We start from the raw sequence: 21,107 nt of genomic DNA, 5'->3' as shown, positions 1-21,107 counted from the left end.
GCCACTTTACTAATTTAAAACAGTGATTTCATATTTATCTAAACATAAGATGGCTTTATAATGAATTGTCAAGGCTATATTTTTCACAACATTGGTGCTGTGGAATGAAATTTTTTTAATTAAAAAAAAAAGCCACAAAACTGACTTCAAAAATTCTTTCTTGATCTAATCAGCTCCTTCCTCTACATTTCAGCCACCTTATATTTGGTCAAAATAACGCATGTATTACCATTTGAAGGTGTTTCACGTATGGGATGCCAATCTCTGACCACAGATCTTTAGGTTTTCCACTTTCCAGATCCAGCTTTACCATGACTCTCCTCTTGCAGTCTTCTTATTTCCCAGGTTGGCTTTATCGTGTTCTCAGCCCAGCTAGCACTTTCTGAAATTCCAAATTGATTTCCAAATGTACCATATGATATAACCATTTTTACTAGGCAATAATGAGAGTGCAGTTTGCTATTTACTGAAGTCTCAGAATTTCTTATTCCCTTGACGCTATAAAGTACTACACCTACATTATCTGTTGTCTACTCTATTTGTGCTTTCTTAGATATAATGCCAATGCCCATGAGATTCATTCCATGCTATCAAACCTAAGGTAAACTCTTAATGCACCTCAATAATCCTTAAAATCAAATCATATTGTTGATCCTTCTCCTACTGCAGTTATTGCACATTTTTCTCCTTGTTCTCAAACAGCCAGTTCTATCCCCACCCCTTTTGCGCTCAGTATATGATTCCATGTACTGCTAAAAAGAACTTCCTCAAAGTCCCTTTAACTGTCTACCTTCCTCAAAGTCTTTAACTGCTCCTGTCTTCCTTCGTTTCTATCCCCAAGGAAGAAGTTTCAGTCCCTTTTGGCAAGGCTAACTCTCTTCCTTTCTTGGTTTTTGCCTCAACATATTCCATGCTATTTCCCTTGGGACTTTGTTCCATTGATATTTTATACCCATACCCCACATCTTTATCTTATCAATTCCTTCTTTGATATTTCATTTAGTCCTGATGATGTAGTGTTCAGATTCATCAGTAGGCCCTGCCTGCATCATCTTAAGAATACATAAGACTGAGCAACAATTTAGGCCAACTCATAACGGAGATGCATCATGTTAGGTAAAAATACCAAATGAGTGTTTGTAACCAGATCTGAATGGGATTTTACACTCTGACCATCATTTCCTATGTGACATGTCAGGTTGTTTAAGCTACAATAATTATGCTGTTCCAGTAACAAATCAAAATTTAAGCATTGATAATGACAGAGAAACTCACACTGTACTATCTTTTCTGTTAAAATAATGATCAAAGCTGGACAAAATGTAGTTTTTAAAAACAACCACGTGAGCACAAAGGAGAGCAAGAAATACAAGTAGGATGTGAGCAATTCAAGTCTGTGAGGGAAGGAAGCATAGTCTGTGACTCCCCCATTCATCTCAGCGTCTTCTTTAAGGAAATTTTCAGTTTACCTCTTGAGAGCAGAAGCCCCAAGCAGCAGTCAGCAGTCCTGCTTAGCTGCGGAGAAACAAAGTTGCAGTTTGGGGTTTCCAGATGGGCTGTAATGCAAACAATAGAGTCTTGGAGAGAAGGGGATAGCAGAGAGATGAACTCCCAAATCTTGGTATAAATTGTTCTTAAATCCAAGGTTAGTCCTCAACTGTGCTTGCCTAGGGGAAAACCGCTAGGAAATTCAGCAAAGAAAAATAGCTAAGAGGCGATAGCTCTGGACTGAGACTTTAGCGATTGTGTGGCCCAGATTTGACTTTAGATGCCAGTGGGGTCTTAAAGTAAGTACCATGCTCTGGAAGTAAGTAGGAGAGAGTAGGGTTAAATATAAACCTGAAATACAACAGCTAGTACAAATCCCAAACTGATGTTTGGAAATATCAAGATAAATCACGGTCCATCTGCCTACCAAAAGAAGAATTTAAGTTCCTTAGTAGATAACATCACCCAGAAGCTCTACAATATTGTACACAAAATTTTCAGCATCTTACCCAAAATTACAAAGCATGGTTAAAGCAAAACAAGCAAACACATAAGGTCACTCACTGAAAATGAAGAGAAAAAATAGGTAAAAGAAACCACTTTGTGATTGAGATTTGGGGTTATGAAACAGGGGCATCAAAATAATTGTGATTAACATGTATAAGATCATAGGGCAAGTTACGGAGAATTTCAATAGAGGGGCCAAAATTCATACACACACAAAAAGAACAACATGGTTGAAATTTAAAAATATGTAATAACCCAAGTTAAGAATTCAATAGTTGTAACGGAAGGTTAAAAACATCAGAAGACAGAATCAGTGATCTGGAAGATAGGTCAGTAAAAAAAGTATCAGGAAGATGCCCAGAGAGGAGAAAAAAGGATAATAAAATATACAAAAGACATATAGGCCATGGTGGAAAGTTTTAACATAGGAACAGTGAGTCCCAGAAGAAGAGAGATTGAGTAGAAACCATATTTGAAAATACACTGGATGAGAATTTCCACAAGCTAATGAACACTATCACATATATTTAATAAGCTTTATAATTGTATGTTTTAAAAATGTAAAAGACTTTACAAATAAATTATTAGCATTATTAAGTGAATTAGGTAGAGTTATTACATCCAAATCAATATATAGAAATCAACTATATTTCTTGATGTCCTATTAATGGAATTTATACCTAAGTAATTTCCCTAAAACTCTATTTGACTTTTTTATTTCCAACACCCACTTACCCCTGCAACTGCTCTCTTTCCTTTCTTCCCTCTCTTTTTTCTTTCATGTCTTTACATCTTTATGTCTTTCTTCCTTCCTTCCTTCCTTCCTTCCTTCCTTCCTTCCTTCCTTCCTCTCTGTTTTCATTTTCAACCTTCATCACTTGACACATGTTGAAAATGCTAAAGTTCAGGGGCGCCTGGGTGGCTCAGTCGGTTGAGTGGCCAACTTCGGCTCAGGTCATGATCTCGTGGTCCGTGAGTTCGAGCCCGACCCCCGCGTCAGGCTCTGTGCTGACAGCTCAGAGCCTGGAGCCTGTTTCAGATACTGTGTCTCCCTCTCTCTGACCCTCCCCCGTTCATGCTCTGTCTCTCTCTGTCTCAAAAATAAATAAACATTAAAAAAAAACTAAAAAAAAAAAAAAAAAGAAAATGCTAAAGTTCTATTTATGTATTATTAGTCATATAGTATATATTGGTTGGATAATTGCTAACATACTATCTTAATTGAATGCCGATGGCCACTTTTAGTTTTAGAGATTATTTTTAATTCTACTTAATTCTTACAATACTTAATTGAAAGAAACTTACATAATTTTAAATGAATATTATTTACAACAATCTGTTTAGTAATCCATAAGAATATTAGAGATATGATCCTTCCACTCTTCCTCAATAAGGTGAACACTGGGACTCAAAAAAAAAAAAAAAAAAAAAGAAAAGAAAAGAAAAAGGAAAGAAAGAGAGAGAGAGAAAAAAAGAAAGAAAGACAGAAACACATAAACTGGATGGTACCAGAGGAAAGCAATATCAGGTCTGTGTATAGTCTTAAGCACTAAATTTGGAAACAGGACTATAAAAAATCAAATATGAGTGAAATTGTCAGAGGCGCTGAGTGGCTCAGTTGGTTGAGTAACAGATTCTTGATTTCAGCACAGGTCACGATTCTAGGGTTGTGGGATAGAGCCCCACATCATGCACAGCATGGAGCCTGCCTGAGATTCTCTCTCTGTACCCCTCTCCCCTGCTCTGTCTCCTCTCTCTCTCAAATTAAAAAAGAATGAGTGAAATGGTCAGTTAATAAGAATTAACTGAGAGGGGAGCACACTCTCTTACTTTTTTTTTAAGAAAAGCCCTCAGCCTTTCAAGAACGTTCCTTATTTTCATTATAAGATTAAATTATACATTACTCTCTTTTCCAATTCTCATAGTTCTTCTTGTGCTGCAAAAATTCAGATCATCTATAGATGGTTAATTACTCCATATATAAAAATGTTTTGCATAAGGTGATATTAGGAAAACTGTAGAAGGTTTGAACAACAATGAATGTGGTATAATGCTGCCATAGCAGAATTTTACTTTTGCAAATGTTAATAACTTTGCCATTAAAAAAATGCTGGAGTGCTGGTCTTGGGTTCCATATGCTGTTAGAAGTTTTCCAGATGTCTGAGAAATATAATACCATTCATTTGAATCTCTCTATAGTTAAGCCATCTGGTACAGTTAAGTACCAGAAGCTTTACAATTATTCACAATTCTGTTACATAGAATGCCATTTTTACTATTGGGGAATAAACTGATATCACAGATATGCTGTTAGTAAATCTGAAAAAGTTCTCCCGTAATGGAGACAGACGTTGATGTTCCTATGAAGATGTTGTGTCACTTATTACTGCCTACGCTCATCAACACAATGATGGTACAAACGGTTTGCTATCCTAAACATCCATAATTTCACTGGATTTTGGATTCTTCATACTTTGTAATATGGTCACTTTATTGTAATATGACATATAAAGTTATATCCTTTGGTAGAAATCATGGCCTTGCCTATACTCTGGTGGTGTCACCAGAGAAGATTCAGGGTTGGAGTGGCTCTTCAAAAACTTTGATGCATGTTACATCCTAATAGCTTTAGCAGTGTGGAAGGGACAAGAGCATCAGAAATTCAATGCAGCTGGAATAAATGATACAAATATACCCTCCTTAATGTCTGGCACATTGTCACAGTTTAGGGAGTACCCTATATTTGATCCTAGTTCTTCTTCGCTTCTGGAATTATCACGGTCAGAGTAGGATTTAAACATTGAGTAAATCTTTACTGAGCATGCAAAATGTTCCAGGAGCTCTTTTAGCCATGGTGAGGTTACAAAGTCGAATAAAGTGTAATTCTGCCTTTAAGGAACTCACTCGAGTCTCCATGCCATGACTGATCACTTTATTTGTAGGGTGTGGACTCTGTTTGCTTCCAGCTTGACAGGTGCCTCTGAGGGAATGAATCCCCAGAATCAGGTGGTAAAATTTTAAACTTCCGTATGTTCTTAAAATACACACATTTAATAAACATTTATGAAATATTTTTAACATGCAAGCTTTCCAGCATTGAAAACAATAAAGGAATAAAAAAATGAAACAAAAGAGGAAAAATACCCTTAAGAAACTTGGGGGCTAGGCAAAATTACGGAAATGTAACAAACTGTAAAGTAAAATGATAATAAGGGTTATAAAAGGAAAGGGTAGCTTGGCTCTTGGGGAGCACGTTAGCAGGAATGCCTAAATTCTGAAATTGTTGGGAGAGACTTCCTAGAGAAAAATATTTGAGCCAGTTCTTGCAAAGCGATTTCATACCTGTTCTCAGCTGAGATGAGAGTACTTTCCAGGTTTACAGGAAACTAGAACCCACACAAAAAGACGTTGTATGTCCTGAACCGTGTGATCACTTTTGGTGATACAAGAACTACGGTAACCATGGCATACCAGAGCTTTTGAATCTTTGCATCAAAGTGGAAGGTTGTTGGCCTGTCCCCAAGAATGTTATCTAGAAGTTGCCTAAAACCTCTTCAGTTGGGAAAGAGTTTTAACAAACCTAAAGATATTTGGAAGACTCAGAGTTACTACTTATCCTGTCCTTGTGCTGCCACTTGATATGAGCTCAGTTTAGAGCTTTGATCTGCAGTTTAGAAATGATGACTTTTATCTTGGTATTGAGAAGCCCTCAATGTCAGGGCTTCTACACTATTTAATATCTCCTTCCAGATCTCCATCATGTACTTCTAGTGAGAACCATGTATGAGTAAGGCTATGTGCAAAGGACTGAAAATGCCAAAAGTGTAAGTATATGGTTCCTATTCCTGAGGGATTTAGAAGGTAGTTGGGGAGACGGGATATTTATTTTAAGAATAGCAACCTGGGGTGCCTGAGGCTCAGCCAGTTAAGCCTCTGACTCTTTGCTTCAGGCCAGGTCATGATCTCACGTTTGTGGGATGGAGTCCCACATTGGGCTCTGCATTGACAGTGTGGAGCCTGTGTAGGATTCTCTTTCCCTCTATCTATGACTCTCTCTCCCTCTCTCTCTCTCTCAAAATAAATAAATAAACTTTAAAAAATGAACAGCAACCTACATTTAAAATGGCAAATCCGTGGTTAGCTCTGTGACAAAGGAAGAGGATAGACTATAAGTGCCACAGATTTTCACAGAGGTATTAAACCATGAAAGCCAAAGAAATAAGAAAAGCTCCTGAGGTAGCGGTTGAAAGATGGTTTAGAAAGAAGAGAAATTCTAAGCTTACTTTAAGTCAAAATTCTGAGAGAGAGAGAGAGAGAGAGAGAGAGAAGAAGAAGAAGAAGAAACAAAAGAAGAAGAAGAAGAAGAAGAAGAAGAAGAAGAAGAAGAAGAAGAAGAATAGAAGGAGGAGGAGGAGGGAGAGGAAGAAGAAGAAACGGGTATTTATGTTTACACTCAAGGAAATGATGAGTAGACATTTTGGCAACAGTGGACACTCGGTTAAAAAGTGCAGTAACATTAAATAGGTAGATACAGGCCATGCTGTGCAAGACTTTGAACTTTGTCCCACACATGAGAGACACAAATGGGAGCTTGAGAGCAGGGTGATGGCATATCTAAAGTAGTATGTGGGGAGATTAAAAGAGGGTTTTTGATGTAGGAGCCTAGGTACCATATAGGAATAAAGACCCAACTAGGATACTGACTAGAGAAGAAAAAGGATGTCAGTGGGAGCCATTAGAGAGATTCGGCAGTATCCTGTACCTGGGTTTTTCGATTTCTACTTCATCTCTACCCAAAATGTACATGTTCCTTGACCTGTTTACTTGGGCCTGTTCTCTGCTCTTTACTAATATATTTATGATGATATCAAGTCAGCATACTTCTTTTTTTTTTTAATTTTTTTTTAACATTTATTTATTTTTGAGACAGAGAGAAACAGAGCATGAACAGGGGAGGGGCAGAGAGAGAGGGAGACACAGAATCTGAAACAGGCTCCAGGCTCTGAGCTGTCAGCACAGAGCCCGACGCGGGGCTCGAACTCACGGACCGCGAGATCGTGACCTGAGCCGAAGTCGGCCGCTTAACCAACTGAGCCACCCAGGCGCCCCAAGTCAGCATACTTCTGTCAGGGCAAACTGATTGCCTTTTAATAAGGGCTTATGAAATATATATATATTTTAATCCAAAAAAGTAATATAAACAGCAGAACTGCAAGTCTTGAGGCAAGCCTGGAGGAGATTTTGAATTTAGATGACTGAGCCTGTTTGCTTTGGTGCAGTAGATTCTGGCATGGAAATCTTTTTTTATGTGAAAAAATGGTACAACATAAGGGGACTAGCACAACTCTCAGAAAGATGACAAATGACAGTAGAAAATACTAATACGTAGAAACAATGCATAATGTATTTTCCCCTTTTCTTTGTTTTGATAAAACTAAAATGTTGGAAAGAATACATTTTAGGAAGAATTTAATTAAATAAAAAACTTATGAAAGACTAAATAAAATATCCACGAAATAAAAGATTGTTGAACAAGAAAGAATAGCAAATACACAAAATAACTTTCCGTTATGTTGCAGAGTGAACAGGCTGAAAATAAAAATGCATGGCCGTATGGAAAAAGAAATGTAAGGCTTTTTCTTTTTATTTCTGTTTTGTAATGTATTTTTTATTTTTTCAATGTTTACTTATTTTTGAGAGAGAGAGAGCGAGCTTAGTGAGGGAGGGGCAGAGAGAGAGGGAGGCACAGAATCTGAAGCAGGCTCCAGGCTCTGAGCTGTCAGCACAGAGCCTGATGCAGGGCTTGAACTTGTGAACCATGAGATCATGACCTGAGTGAAAGTCTGATGCTTAACCGACTGAGCCACACAGGAGCCCCAGAAATATAAGGCTTTGATTAAGCGAAACACAAGATACGTAATAGATATCTCATGCTTGAACACCTCCAAGCACCCTCTGGAGGCATGATAAACATTGTTTGAACTTAACCAATTTGCCTTTTAAAATACACTCATTTACATATCATTCAAAATGTATATATGTATGCAAATGATTGGGGAAAGAAACTACGGAGATCCCGTTGTCCAATAACCTCATTTCACAGATGTCAAAGTAGAGACCCCGGAAGGTCAAGAGACTTGACTGAACACAGGACTAGATAGGGAATGACACAGTAGTCCCAGCTTCACATGCAACCACTGCAATGTCTCTCCTCGTATCCTGGTTTTTATTGTTGCTTTTGATGATAGTGTCTTGACCTTAACTCTTTAACATTCAAAGCAAAGCTCTATGTTTTGTTTTCTTCCAGAAAGCCTTTCCTGACTGTAACAGTCAGGATAATGGACCCCACAGATGTTTGCATCAAAATCTCTAGAATCAGAGCGCCTGGGTGGCTCAGTTCCCTTGAGCAACTGACTTTGGCTCAGGTCATGGTCTTGTGGCTTGTGAGTTGAGGCCCTACATCGGGCTCACTGCTTTCAGCCTGCTTCAGATCCTCTGTTCCCCTCTCTCTGCCCCTCCCCAACTTGTGCTCTCCCCAAAATAAATAAATATTTTTAAAAAAATCTCCAGAATCTGTGAATATGTTACCTTACGTGGCAAAAGGCATTTTGAAGATGCGATGCAATCAAGGGTCTTGAGATAAGATTATCCTGAGTTATGCTGAGTGGGCCCCAAATAATCATCGAGTCCTTTAAATGTTGAAGATGAGACCAAAGAAGGAGCGTCAGAACGATACAGCGCAGGAAAGACCTGGCCAGCCATTGTTGTCTTTCAAGATGGAAGGGGGCCATCTTGAAAGGAATGGAAAGGAACGTGAGAAGCTGCAAGATGCTGGAAGAGGAAAGGTGATGGATGATCCCTTCAACCTACAGAAGGAACAGAGCCCTACTAACACCTTGATTTTACCCCCAATAAATCCCATTTTGAACTTCTGACTTCAGGAACATAAGATAATACATGTGTGTTATTTTAAGCCACCAAATCTGTGGTAATTTGTTACAGCAGCAATAGGAAACTAATACAGTGACTGTTCTAGCTTTCAGATCATTTACTCCAACATAAGCTTTTCATTGTCTGTTATCATTAGTTTTTAATTTAAATATCTTTCCACAAATAAGTAACGGGCTCTTTAAAGCTGATGCCCTATAATAGAGACTTGGACACTTTGCTATTTCTAAAATTAGCAATTTGTACCCTCGGGAAAGTTACTCAACCTTTTATAGTTTTAATTTTCTAACTGTCAAATGGTTATTACAAAACCTTATCTTGAGGAATTTTGTGAGGATTAGCTATAATGAATTCATTCCAAGTTAAACTCTATGACTGGCAAAATGAAAATATTTAAACACATCCTTTAATGTAAAATTAATTGCACTAATAATGCACATATTTTTAAACGAATAAATTAACAAAAATCATGCTAAATGATTTATGAAACATAATAAATCCTAAGTAGCTATAAATAACACAGCATTAGTCTTCAGTATGACCATTATTTTTCTTCTATGTATTCCCTGTAAACTTTATTATGGTTTTATTCTACAGACCCATCCCTGGGGTGGCAGTGAATTTTGGAACAGAGGTGGAAATTATAATGGGCTGTGAATGGGAGAGAGTATGTTACATATATCTCAACACTTATAGGAGCTACATTTTGGCAGTTATTTCCTATATCACTATTCCGTTAGTCTTTAACAATTGCGGCCATGTGTTGCTACTAATTTTTACATGTAAATATCCTAATAGATGTAACATATGTATAGATGGTATGCTATGTATGCTAATATATGTATAGAAAGAGTTTTAGGTTGGTGATTAAAACTGGGTTTGAATCTGACTCTTACTAAGTAGATAAACCAAGGTCCTTTAATTAACATATGAATTAAAATGAGGATTTTTACTGAATATGCAGCATCGATGAGATGTTGTATATGAAAGCATCTCTTTAGTACAACCTGTTACCCAGAATGTTCCCATAAATATTATTTTATTTTCTCTTCAAAGATGGGCATCATGCTTTTGATTCCTTAAGTGTCTCTCCTTATGATAAGCTAAGAAGCTCCAAATAAAAATTTGTTGCAACTGAGAATTGTGATCTATCTAATTAAGATAATAAAATAAATCAGAGAAATCACCATGGAATGTATATTTAATAGTAGCAAGGAAATAGTGGAACGCCTACATTTTGTGGACTTATTTTGTCAACAGTCAATTATTATATATTAGGGGTCAGATATACTTTGGAATTCTGATATATTGTGCCTTTTCTCAAAATGTGCTTCAACACAGGGAATTTACATATGGTCTGGAAATATGGTGTTTAGAAAATCTGCTTTTTCATTTAATCTTTAAAATAAAATTATATGTAATAAAAATTTGTTAAAATGTAGCTTAAAAATGAAGACACAGAGAGATTAAGGCATTTAATTTTAATGTTTATTTATTTTTGAGAGACAGAGTGAGAGAGAGGAGGGGAGGGGCAGAGAGAGAGGGAGACACAGAATCCAAAGCAGGCTCCAGGCTCTGAGCTGTCAGCAGAGTCCAAAGCGGGGCTTGAACTTGTGAATCATGAGATCACGACCTGAGCCGAAGTCAGATGTTTAACCGACTGAGGCACCCAGGTGCCCCAAAGGCATTTAATTTTAAAACATTGTCTAAGGTTGCTTTACAAACAGTTTCTACTTCTAGTTCCTTCTCAACCTAAACTAATCTTGCTAGGTTAAAACTAAGGCCCTTTTCTTTCACTTCCAGGTTGAAAAATCTCTAATGACTTCCCATTATCTGGACAGTTAAACCCCAACTTGTCTGCTTAGCACTTAGATCCCTACACATTTATACCCCCAATTCATTTTCTGGCCATCTTTACTACTTAGCTAGCCTGTGGTCTAAGCAGCGGTCAAGTGACCTCTCCTCTTTCCTTAATTCAGACATTTTCTGCCTGAATTGTCTGCCCAAATGCCAGACATTTGGGTTTTTGTTTTTAAGTTTTATTAATTTATTTTGAAAGAGAGAGAGCATGAGCAGGGGAGGAGCAGAGAGAGAGGGAGAGAGAAAATCCCAAGCAGACTCCTCACTGCCAGCACAGAGCCCGACGTGGGGCTCAAACTCACGATCTGTGAGATCATGACCTGAGCCGAAGCCAAGAGTTGGTTGCTTAACCATCCGAGCCATAGAGCAGGTGCCCCCTGCCTCAATGACATTTGTAACGGAGTTCTCCCCGGTTTCAGTTTAACCTCTTTTTTCCCCTGAGAATCAATGTGTTCGTTAAGATTACAAATTCCATGTCTTCCCTGAAGTCTCTCAATTCCTATGAGATGACATTCACACCTCAGTTGCAGTTCCATAAAATCCATTTATCTGTCTTGTAGACATTATATCTTGCCTTGTATTCTAGGTGTTAGTGATTTTATCTCACCACCCCCCACCCACCTCACTGGACGTTCGCCACAAATGACTGAGGTGAAGAACTCATCGTTGTGTCTCATTGTGTCTCATCATTGTGACACCGTATAGAACCTTGCTCAGAGTTGTAATCCAATAATTCATTTAATGGTATAATAAATCTTTTTGAGTGTCCACTATATGATAAATGAGAAAGTAGATGTTAGAACACAGAGATTAATAAAGTGTTTGCTGCTCTGGCAGGATCTCTCTCATCAGGCCAGAACATTCATCCTTCATGACTGCATGAAGGTCACCAAGGACTCCCAGCTACTGTCTCCTCTGGAGAAATTCCCTGGCTTGAACAGGAATGCCTAGCCTAACAGGCAATGACTGACTGACCCAGATGCCGGTGACTCAAAATGAGTCGAGTTCTGTGGTATGATTCATGCCCTGGAGTCCTCGGTGGGTTCAGCCTGCAGGATGACTCCCCACTCAGAGGACATCCTTACTTAGCTCTTTTTCCTGTCCTATCCTACTTCCTTCACATCCTTTGTTCTGAGAGTGTTTCCTTAATAAACCATGTGTATCTGCATTCCTACTCAGGCTCTCAGATGACCCAAACTGAAACAAAGCTGCACTAGTGTTATTCCAATAACCAAGAAACCAAAACCACCCATGTCCATCAATGGATGAATGCGTAAAGAAGATATATAGAAGATATACGCAATGGGATATTATTCAGCCACGAGAAAGCAGGAAGTCCTGCTGTTTGCCCCAAGTTGGGTGAACCCTGAGGGCATGATGCTAAGTGAGATAAGTCAGACAGAGAAACATAGATACTATATGGTATCATTTATATATGGGATCTAAAAGAGACAAACTCAGGGAAACAGAGCAGAGTGATGGTTCCAAAGAGTTGAGGGATGAAGGAAATGGGGAGAAAATGGCGAAAGGCTACAAACTTGGAGTTATAAGAGTATCAAGTTCCGGTATTTAATGTAGAGCATGGTCATTATCGCTGATAATGCTATATTATGTCCTTAAAATTGCTAAGAGAATAAATCTTAAATATTCTAACCACAAATAGAAACGATAATCATGTGGCAGGATGAAAGTGCTACTAACGCTATGATGTTAATCATTTTGTAATATATAAATATAAATTGAGTAAACATACTATACCCCTTAAACTTACACAATATTTATGCCAGTTATTGTACCATAAAGATTTGATAGCTTTTTTTCAGAAAAGATTGCACCTTCCTTCAGCAGGCCATATGCCAGTAAAAGATACAGCCGTGCAGAATTATTCATATCTCCAAACGAGGAGCTCCCATGAACTCGTTTATGTGGTTGCACCAGAAGAGAGCAACCACGTGTCTATATACCTGGGGGTGTCAAAGAAGGCTTCACTGAACAGTGACTTTAAGGATAGCCTTGAAGAAGTTCCAAGAGTGTGACAGGTAAAGCAATGGGAAAGGAAATAAATGCCCTGAATGGGGAACACTTGGCTTCTGATACGAGTTGACTCATTTTATTTTTTGGTCTCCTAGGCGGAAATTTCTCTCTAGGTAACAGTCAGTTCTCTCAACAGTCAGTTTTGCTGCAATAGTCAGTTTTCACTCAGACACTAGATTTTTAAAAACTCGGGCCAGGAAATAATCGATTTCCTCTTGCAACTGTTTCCCCAAGGCCCATCTCCCACCAGTCAGCATGGCAGAAACAGAATGTTTAGGACTTGGGAGCATTGACCTTTGTATCTTCAGGTCCAAGTGCTCTTCCTGGTACATAAATAGTTGATCAATAAATGAGTAATAGGGAATGAAGCTGAAAATATAGGTCAGAGCCAGATCGAAGGACTATGTGTTTGAGGCCATAAGGGATGAATTGATCCTACGAGCACCCTGAAGTTTATAGGCAGTTTTGTCTTCCTGTGAATGATGGACTGCGGACAGGGAAATCTTGTGCTAAAGAAACTAATAATAATTACCTACTTCCCTTGACTATTTCTATGTGCCAGAAACTATACAAAGTGCTTTATGGAGATGTTATTGAATCTTCTTAGCAACACCATGACATAAACACTGGTATTCTTCCTCATTTTACAGGAAACCACTAGAAGGATTTAGAATAGGGATGTAGTTGATACATTCTGATTCGTGAGCATATTTCTGCCTACTGCATGGAGAATAGCTCACAGGAGGCAAGAGTGAAAGCAAGAACATCCATAAGGAGGCCTTTGCAACAGATCAGGGGAGAGATGATGTTGGCTTGGGCTACCGTTATAGTGGTGAGAATGACTAGATTCCAGATATACAGAATTTTGAACTTAGAGTCAACAGAGTTGCTGGTGTTTTGGGCAGCAGGTGTGAGAATGAGAAAGGGATGACACCACCGGTTTGTTTATTTATTTATATTTTTTCCCCCTGAGCCATGAGGTGAATAGTACTGCCATTTACTGAGCTAGCGATAACTGAATGAGAAGCAGATTTGCTGGGAGTGGAGATTGAAAGTTCTATTTTTAACATGTGAATTTTGAGATGCCTTTTAGATTCAAATGGAGATGATGAATAGGCAGTTGGATATCCGGGTATGACATTCAGAAGAGAGGGAAGGCAGGAGATATACATTTGAGAGTTAACATAAGGTGGGTATTTAAAGATATGGCTCTAGATGGGACCACTTAGGGAGTGAGTGTCGAGAAGGAAGAAGAAAGTAATGAAGGCTGAGTGCTGTGACATTCCAACATTGAAATGTCAGGAAGAGAAGACACCAGATATTGAGACTGTGAAGGAATGATTGCAGGTGAGCGTGTGTAGTCCCAGAAACATTTTGAAAAGAAAAAAAAAGGACCAATTCTTTTAACAAAATTAAGTAAGATATTTGTACATATAATCATATACATTCCCTCTTTCTTCAGGACACTGTTTCAGACATGGGTAATTTTACAGCAGGATATCTTTATTTTTTTTTAAGTTTATTCATTTTTGAGACAGAGAGTGTGAGGTAGGGGTAGAGAGAAGGAGAGGGAGAGAGAGAATCTCAGCACAGAGTCTAACATGGGGCTTGAGCTCACAAACCGTGAAATCATGATCTGAGCCAAAATCAATAGCCAGATGCTTAACCGACTGAGCCACCCAGGTGCCCCAGGATATCTTTAAATAGAACATGCCCAGAACTTTGGCTCTCTCTTTAAATTGATACAAATTTTGTGTTGTAACCTAGTTTCTGGTGAGCAGAACGCACACTGAAAAATTCTAAGCAGCACCAAAGAAGTTAATTGTGTCAATAGGAATGATGAAAGGATCCCAATTCTCTCCCCAATAATACACTTCTACATGTGAGGTTACTCAGATAAATATTTCCACAGGATAAGAGTGAGCAAAATAATGCTTTACATAAACACTCACCTTTACTGACAAAACCTTATATAGAACTCTCATGAATTTGGCTAGATAAAATCGATTTCTTTGTTGTAGGTGACAGGCAATCCAGAATCGAGAAGTGAAGCACATACCTGAGACTTGAGTCGTATGACCCAAAGCAAGGATGGTCTATTTTGAACAATGCCGGCTGCTGAGGAAGTCCAGATTTCCTCAGCTACATTGAGGCAGATTAGTCCAGAGGTAGAGAGAGAGTTTTCTGGTCTTCCCTCAAGAAGAATGAGATTCTAAAACATAGCTTATTTTTTTATGATTCTTTGGAGAAAGCCCACCCAAATGGAGACAGAGCAGAAAAAAAAAAAAAAAAAAAAAAAGAGATGTGCATGAACTTGTCTTTGCTGGAAAGAGCAGTTCTTTTCCCCTTATGACTCTGGATCCAGGGTTCTTTTTCCTTCCCAACTGGACACTAAAGCATCTCTCCTCCTTGTACAACATAGGTAAGCTGTGGAGAATGGAGAAGGGGATATGTTAGAATAATCGTGTATACATTTCTTTCGCCCATATCTAGCCTTCCACCCAGGGCTTAGTGTGTGAGTATGATACACATTATACTGTTGATACACATATACGGTTGTGTACCCAGTGTCCAACACTCAGCAGTGTTTGTAATTTTCCCGGGGTGCTCTGCTCAGTGAATAGCAAGCCAGCAGCTTTAGGAGGCTTACCTCCCCACATTTCTGAGTGTGTATCCTATTAACTTTAACTTTCCTATGCCCTGAAGTAAGGATTGAGGGAAGGGGATTTAAGAACACTCACTATTATCATTTCTCCCCTTTCTTGTTTTCTCCTCTTTCTCCTCCAACTATACCATAAGGGCTTTCTAATTCTCTGCTCTAATTATGAAACACACTTGCTTCATAGCCTCCTTCTTTCCTGCTCTATAGACTTCCTATCTCCAGAATGATCCATTTTCTCCTTACTGTAAATCTCATGGCTTGGCTTAATAATAATAAGCCTACAAGATAGAAAAACATTTCATTAATGAAATATATATATATCTATATATATCACATGATTTTTTAAAATATGGTTTTGTTTTCTACCTTTTTTAAAAGGTAAAATTTCAAAGAGGGAAAAGAAACCTGTCTGGGCCTCAACTTTTTCATCTATAAAATGAAAGAATTAGAATAGATGATTTCTAAGTTATTTTTTAAATCAAAATTTTATAAATCAATTTCATCATCTGAGTGAAAAGAGAAAGTAAATTTAGTCTAGTGAATATACTAGAAAGGATGAAATTAGACCTAGTATTTTAAGCAAAACAAAGGTCATTGAAGTATTCATTGTTAAGTCATAAATATTTGTACGTAACTGTGAGAAATTAACAATCTGCCCTCAAGAGTTAAAGAGAGATTGATGGAGCACTTTATACAATTTTAATAGCAAATTTGGGGGAAAAAAAATCTGCTAAACTGTATCTCAGAGCCCTGCAGAATTTACTTACTGTAAAAGTTTCCAATCTAATGTGGTTGCCTTTCTTAGAGCAGGAAATAAGTATCCTTACTTTTCCGCTGTTTTACGGTATTGTTCTTTTCCCATCTGTACACCTATGGGACTATTCACAATGCTTGCACCCTCCCATTATGTCTTCATAAATCAACTGAATTTCAGTGAAAAATCATCAAAGACTGCATTATTTTTCCCAATTGTTAAGCTATCTATGTTTCAAAGCACAAAGAAATGGACACGAGGGCAAAGTAACCAGAAACGAATAATGAAATAAATGAATAAAACTGAGCTTGGCTAATCTTTAACATAGGCTACACATCAGTGAACTAATGTTTTACTACAGCATAGGTGCCTTTTTCAGAAAAGCATAGTTTTAACTATCATCAGTTAAATTGAGATGCATTGACCCCTGTCGGAGAGGAGATACTTTTTTTAGTGAAGGACGTCAGGATAGATGCCACAGAATAAGAGGATCCAGGGATAAGCAAAGAAAGAGCTTTTTAAGGGAAAGGCAGCAGGTATAAAAAGTCCCCTCACTTACTTTACAAGTTGCCATGAGAACTCTCATGGTATTGCTGACTGGGGCACCTCTGGGCCCTACCGGGGTCTTCAGAGCAGCTCTGCATTTCTGTTGAGTGAAAAGGGATTAGGTTGTATTTAAAGGATCCTAAATCACCTTGAAGTATTTACTCTGAATCTGGGCAGTCTCTTGTTCCATATGCTTTCAAACGAGAAGGTGAAGGAGCGGAGGGCAGCTTCTAAGAACATTGCTTTATTTTAAATATAAATGATCTTTTCCCCTTTTGGAAGCATGCTCTAAAAATACTAAGAGGAGTCTGATCCCCTGATCCTAAGTCTACCACATAGCTAATGCAGATCTGAGTTAAGCTCCAACCTCATCTAAGTGCAAACATTTATAAGAAAAGTTTGGGGTATTAAAAAAACACTGAAAAAAAAAAAAAAACCCCACCTTGTGATCTGAAATGCTGTAAGGAGTCCAATATCCCTCTATGGCCATTATGACCCAATGTGCTCTCTGCTCTCCAGGGATAATTCCTGGTCTCGAAATGTGACTTCAAGCTGTTGAAAACTTCACCATATCAAACATGAAGAATTCTTAGAAATGAAGGTAGAAAATAATGAAAAAAATTTTTAAAAAGAGGACATTTACTTTCCCCCTTTCTCACTAGCTGATAGAATCCTATTAATTATCACAAATCAACACTCAGATGAGGTTTTCACAGTTCTTCACATAGATAGGATTAGCTACTTTATTCGTGTTCTGTACTTATAACTCAGTGTTTATGACTCTATAATAGGATGTTCCTCAATGCATTGTAACTATTTGGATACGTACCACTGTTTGTAAGCCTATCTGTGCATGTGCTCAATATTTATGACTATTGAAATGATTTGTGTCTGCAGGGTGTTTTCCACCAGATTGTGATGTGCTGAGCCACAAGAAAGAGGCGGTGTAGCATTATTCATTTTGGTATCTTCATGCACATGTTTAAACAGATGATTCTATGACGGGATTTGTAATACCCTTTTCTCAATACTATTTTTAATACTATTTATTTGTTGAAAAAAAGTTATTGGTGTCCAGATTTTCAACAGAATGAAGTCTGCTATTCAAGCATTCAAGATATCCAAAGTTATTCTAGAGTCAGACGTGTGGTTCTAGTAGTCTCGTTTACTGTTTTAGAAACAATGTGATCCTACCTAGACACTTTCCCCAAAATAAACACTATGCTGTAGCAAGAATGGCTTTCTCTGTGTCCCTAAACACAACATGTCTGAACTCAAGTTCTAATAACCGGGTGGAGTAGCCTCACCATTTTAATTACATAGAGCTTAGTATTGAAAGAGCACACTTCGATTCTTTATCACAGTTGTTCAGTTAGGATCATTTCTTTTTTTTTTAATTTTTTTTTTAATGTTTATTTATTTTTGAGACAGAGAGAGACAGAGCATGAATGGGGGAGGGTCAGAGAGAGGGAGACACAGAAACTGAAACAGGCTCCAGGCTCTGAGCTGTCAGCACAGAGCCCGACGTGGGGCAGGAACCCACGGACCGTGAGATCATGACCTGAGCCGAAGTCGGACACTTAACCGACTGAGCCACCCAGGCGCCCCAGGATCATTTCTTCCCATAGATGATAAATTTCTGTAAGTCTTTGCTAATAACCTGTATTTCAATGTTAACTCCTTCAGACTAAATGGGACCCAAAAAAGACATTAATTAAATAACGCATTGTGTTGGGAACAAGAGATATTTGACATCTGAATAAATTACAATTTTTCTTCTTGTTTTTTTGAAGTTTATTTATTTTGAGAGAGAGAGAGAGAGCAAGCAGGGGAGGGCCAGAAAGAGAGGGAGGGAGGGAGAGAGGGAGAGAATCTCAAGCAGACTCCACACTGTCAGCATGGAGCCCGACACAGAACTCAATCCCACAAACCAACTGTGAGATCATGACCTGAGCCAAAATCAAGAGTCAGACATTTAATTGACTGAGCCACCCAAGCACCCCCAATTTTCCTTCTTAATAGATGTGTGCGTAACAATAAACAAGTTACTTAATATAAGATACAATCTCATTATCTGTAAAATGATGATAGTAATACCTACCTTGAGGGGCTGCAGGAAAATAAGATAATACACGTAACAACACTGCATTTAATATGTACTTAATAAATGCTAAATCTTACTATCATCACACACTTGTTATATTCAATCCCTCCTTTGATCTTCAAAGACATAAGAATTGCATGCATGTTTTTTTGAAAGAGAAAACAGTAAATTCAAGACTCAGAAGAAAACATTTCTTCCAAAAGTAATTCTCTGCAAAATAAAAATTTAGAAAAATTGTACTCTTTTTGAAATAAGAATTGAAATATATAAGAAGGGAATTAGTTGATATAAGAAGGCAATTAGAAAGTTAGGATAGTAAGGATACTATGAATTCAGTAGCAGAATTGAAATTAATATTTCAGGAAGCAAAAGTAGAAATGACACCAGTGATGATCAAATTACTGAATTAAACATTCAGTACAAAATAAGAACCAATTCCAAGTTAAAAAAAAAAAAAGAAAATACAATCTTAAAACATGTGCAAGAAGTTTATGAGAATACGAATTTTATTCATTTACATTTTTGAAAAAATTGTACAAAGTGGAAAGAAATTTCAGAACCTAGAGAAGAGATTCTTTCTCTTACTAGAAAGGAAGATTCTAAAATTGACGAAGAAGAATAAGCCAATGTGAACAGTAAAGACAAAAACATTAGGAAATTATTTTGGCCAGTGTTTTGTGAATGCACTTATGAGATAAATAAGAAAAAGTGATCATCATGACAGGAAAATAATCTTCAGACAAAAATGTGAAGGCAGTTTCCAAAAAAAGAAACTTAATAAATAGATATTTATAAAATACCCATTTGTAAAAATTTTTGTAAAAATAATAACATTTGCTATTTAATTTATCTTTAATTTTTTTTCCAAATTAACACATATTAAGAATGATAACATCGGGGCGCCTGGGTGGCTCAGTCGGTTAAGCGTCCGACTTCAACTCAGGTCACGATCTCCCGGTCGGTGAGTTCGAGCCCCATGTCGGGCTCTGTGCTGACAGCTCAGAGCCTGGAGCCTGTTTCAGATTCTGTGTCTCCTCTCTCTCTGACCCTCCCCCGTTCATGCTCTGTCTCTCTCTGTCTCAAAAATAAATAAACGTTAAAAAAAAATTAAAAAAAAAAAAAAGAATGATAACACCTAGTGTTGGTGAGAGGTACAATAGCCATTCTGGTACACATTTGGTGGGAGGGAAAATTAAAATATTTTCAGAGTACTACTTGGAAAGTTATCAGAAGATCCTAAAAAGTAGCTTCCCTTTAACTAAGGAGTTTTTTTTTTCCCATTCTTATTGTAAGGATAAAATTGTGCAAATATATAGCATGAAGGTAATCGTCACAGGATGATTGACAGTAATGGAAAATCGGGAACAAATGGTTAACAAATAGAGCTTAGCTTCTTTAACCATCATAATGATGAAAAGAAGCAAGCACTATGCAGTGTTTACTATATGGCACCTTTCAAGGTTTTATACATGCATTATTACATTTCATCCTTGCGATGTAACCACACATTGTGTTATAATTTTATCTTGTCTGCCATTTTGCAGATAAGGTTTTACAAAAAACTACACAGGACACACTGTCAGCAGAGGGTAATGAGACAATTCAGGCATTCTGACATCAGAACTTAGGTCCTTTCAGACTGTATTTATTTATTGATATGGAAACTTGATTATAAAATACTGTATATTTATCTTCATAACTCTAGGTAAAGCTATGTTGTATTAGTCCATTTGGGCTGCCGTAACAAAAGCACCACAGTCTGGGTGACTTACGAACAACAAAAGTTAGTTTCTCACGGCTCTGGAGGCTGGGAAGTCCATCGTCAAGGTGACCCAGATGCTGCAGATCCGGTGTCTGGTGAGGGCCGGCTTCCTTCTGAGGGTCTTGTCGCTGTGCCCTCGCAGGGTACAAGGGCTGAAGGACCCTCTGAGGTCGCTTTTATAAAGGCGCTGATCCCGTTCAAGGAGGCTCTGCTTTTGTGACCCAATCACCTCCCGACGCTGCCACCTCCTACTATTATGACACAGAGGATGAGGTAGCAGCGTGTGACTTCGGGGAAGAGACAAAGTCCAGTCTGTAGCCTATGCCTGTATCTGTGTATTTGTAATCCTACACGCAGACATACACATATTTGCATCTAGGAAGAAATGAAGAAACTCTAACCCAAAATATTAGCAAGAATGTCCCTGCGTGGTGGGATTCGT

The 21,107-nt window shown here is 37.9% G+C and overlaps 1 long non-coding RNA gene across 1 annotated transcript; it reads right to left on the bottom strand.

Annotated features, from left to right (window-relative positions):
• Positions 1–367: 367 nt before the first annotated feature.
• Positions 368–20,873, bottom strand: LOC122198854. Its single transcript, XR_006193190.1, has 5 exons — positions 20,676–20,873; positions 17,242–17,387; positions 16,813–16,899; positions 14,897–15,264; positions 368–382 (listed from the first exon to the last, which is right to left on the bottom strand). It is a non-coding gene; the product is annotated as an uncharacterized LOC122198854 (long non-coding RNA).
• Between the last annotated feature and the right edge of the window lie 234 nt (positions 20,874–21,107).

Source organism: Panthera leo, chromosome A1, assembly GCF_018350215.1.
Source record: "Panthera leo isolate Ple1 chromosome A1, P.leo_Ple1_pat1.1, whole genome shotgun sequence".
In the NCBI taxonomy this organism is placed as follows: Eukaryota; Metazoa; Chordata; class Mammalia; order Carnivora; family Felidae; genus Panthera; species Panthera leo.
The sequence above is the reverse complement of the archived record's forward strand: the minus strand, read 5'-3'. Positions and strand labels throughout refer to the sequence as shown.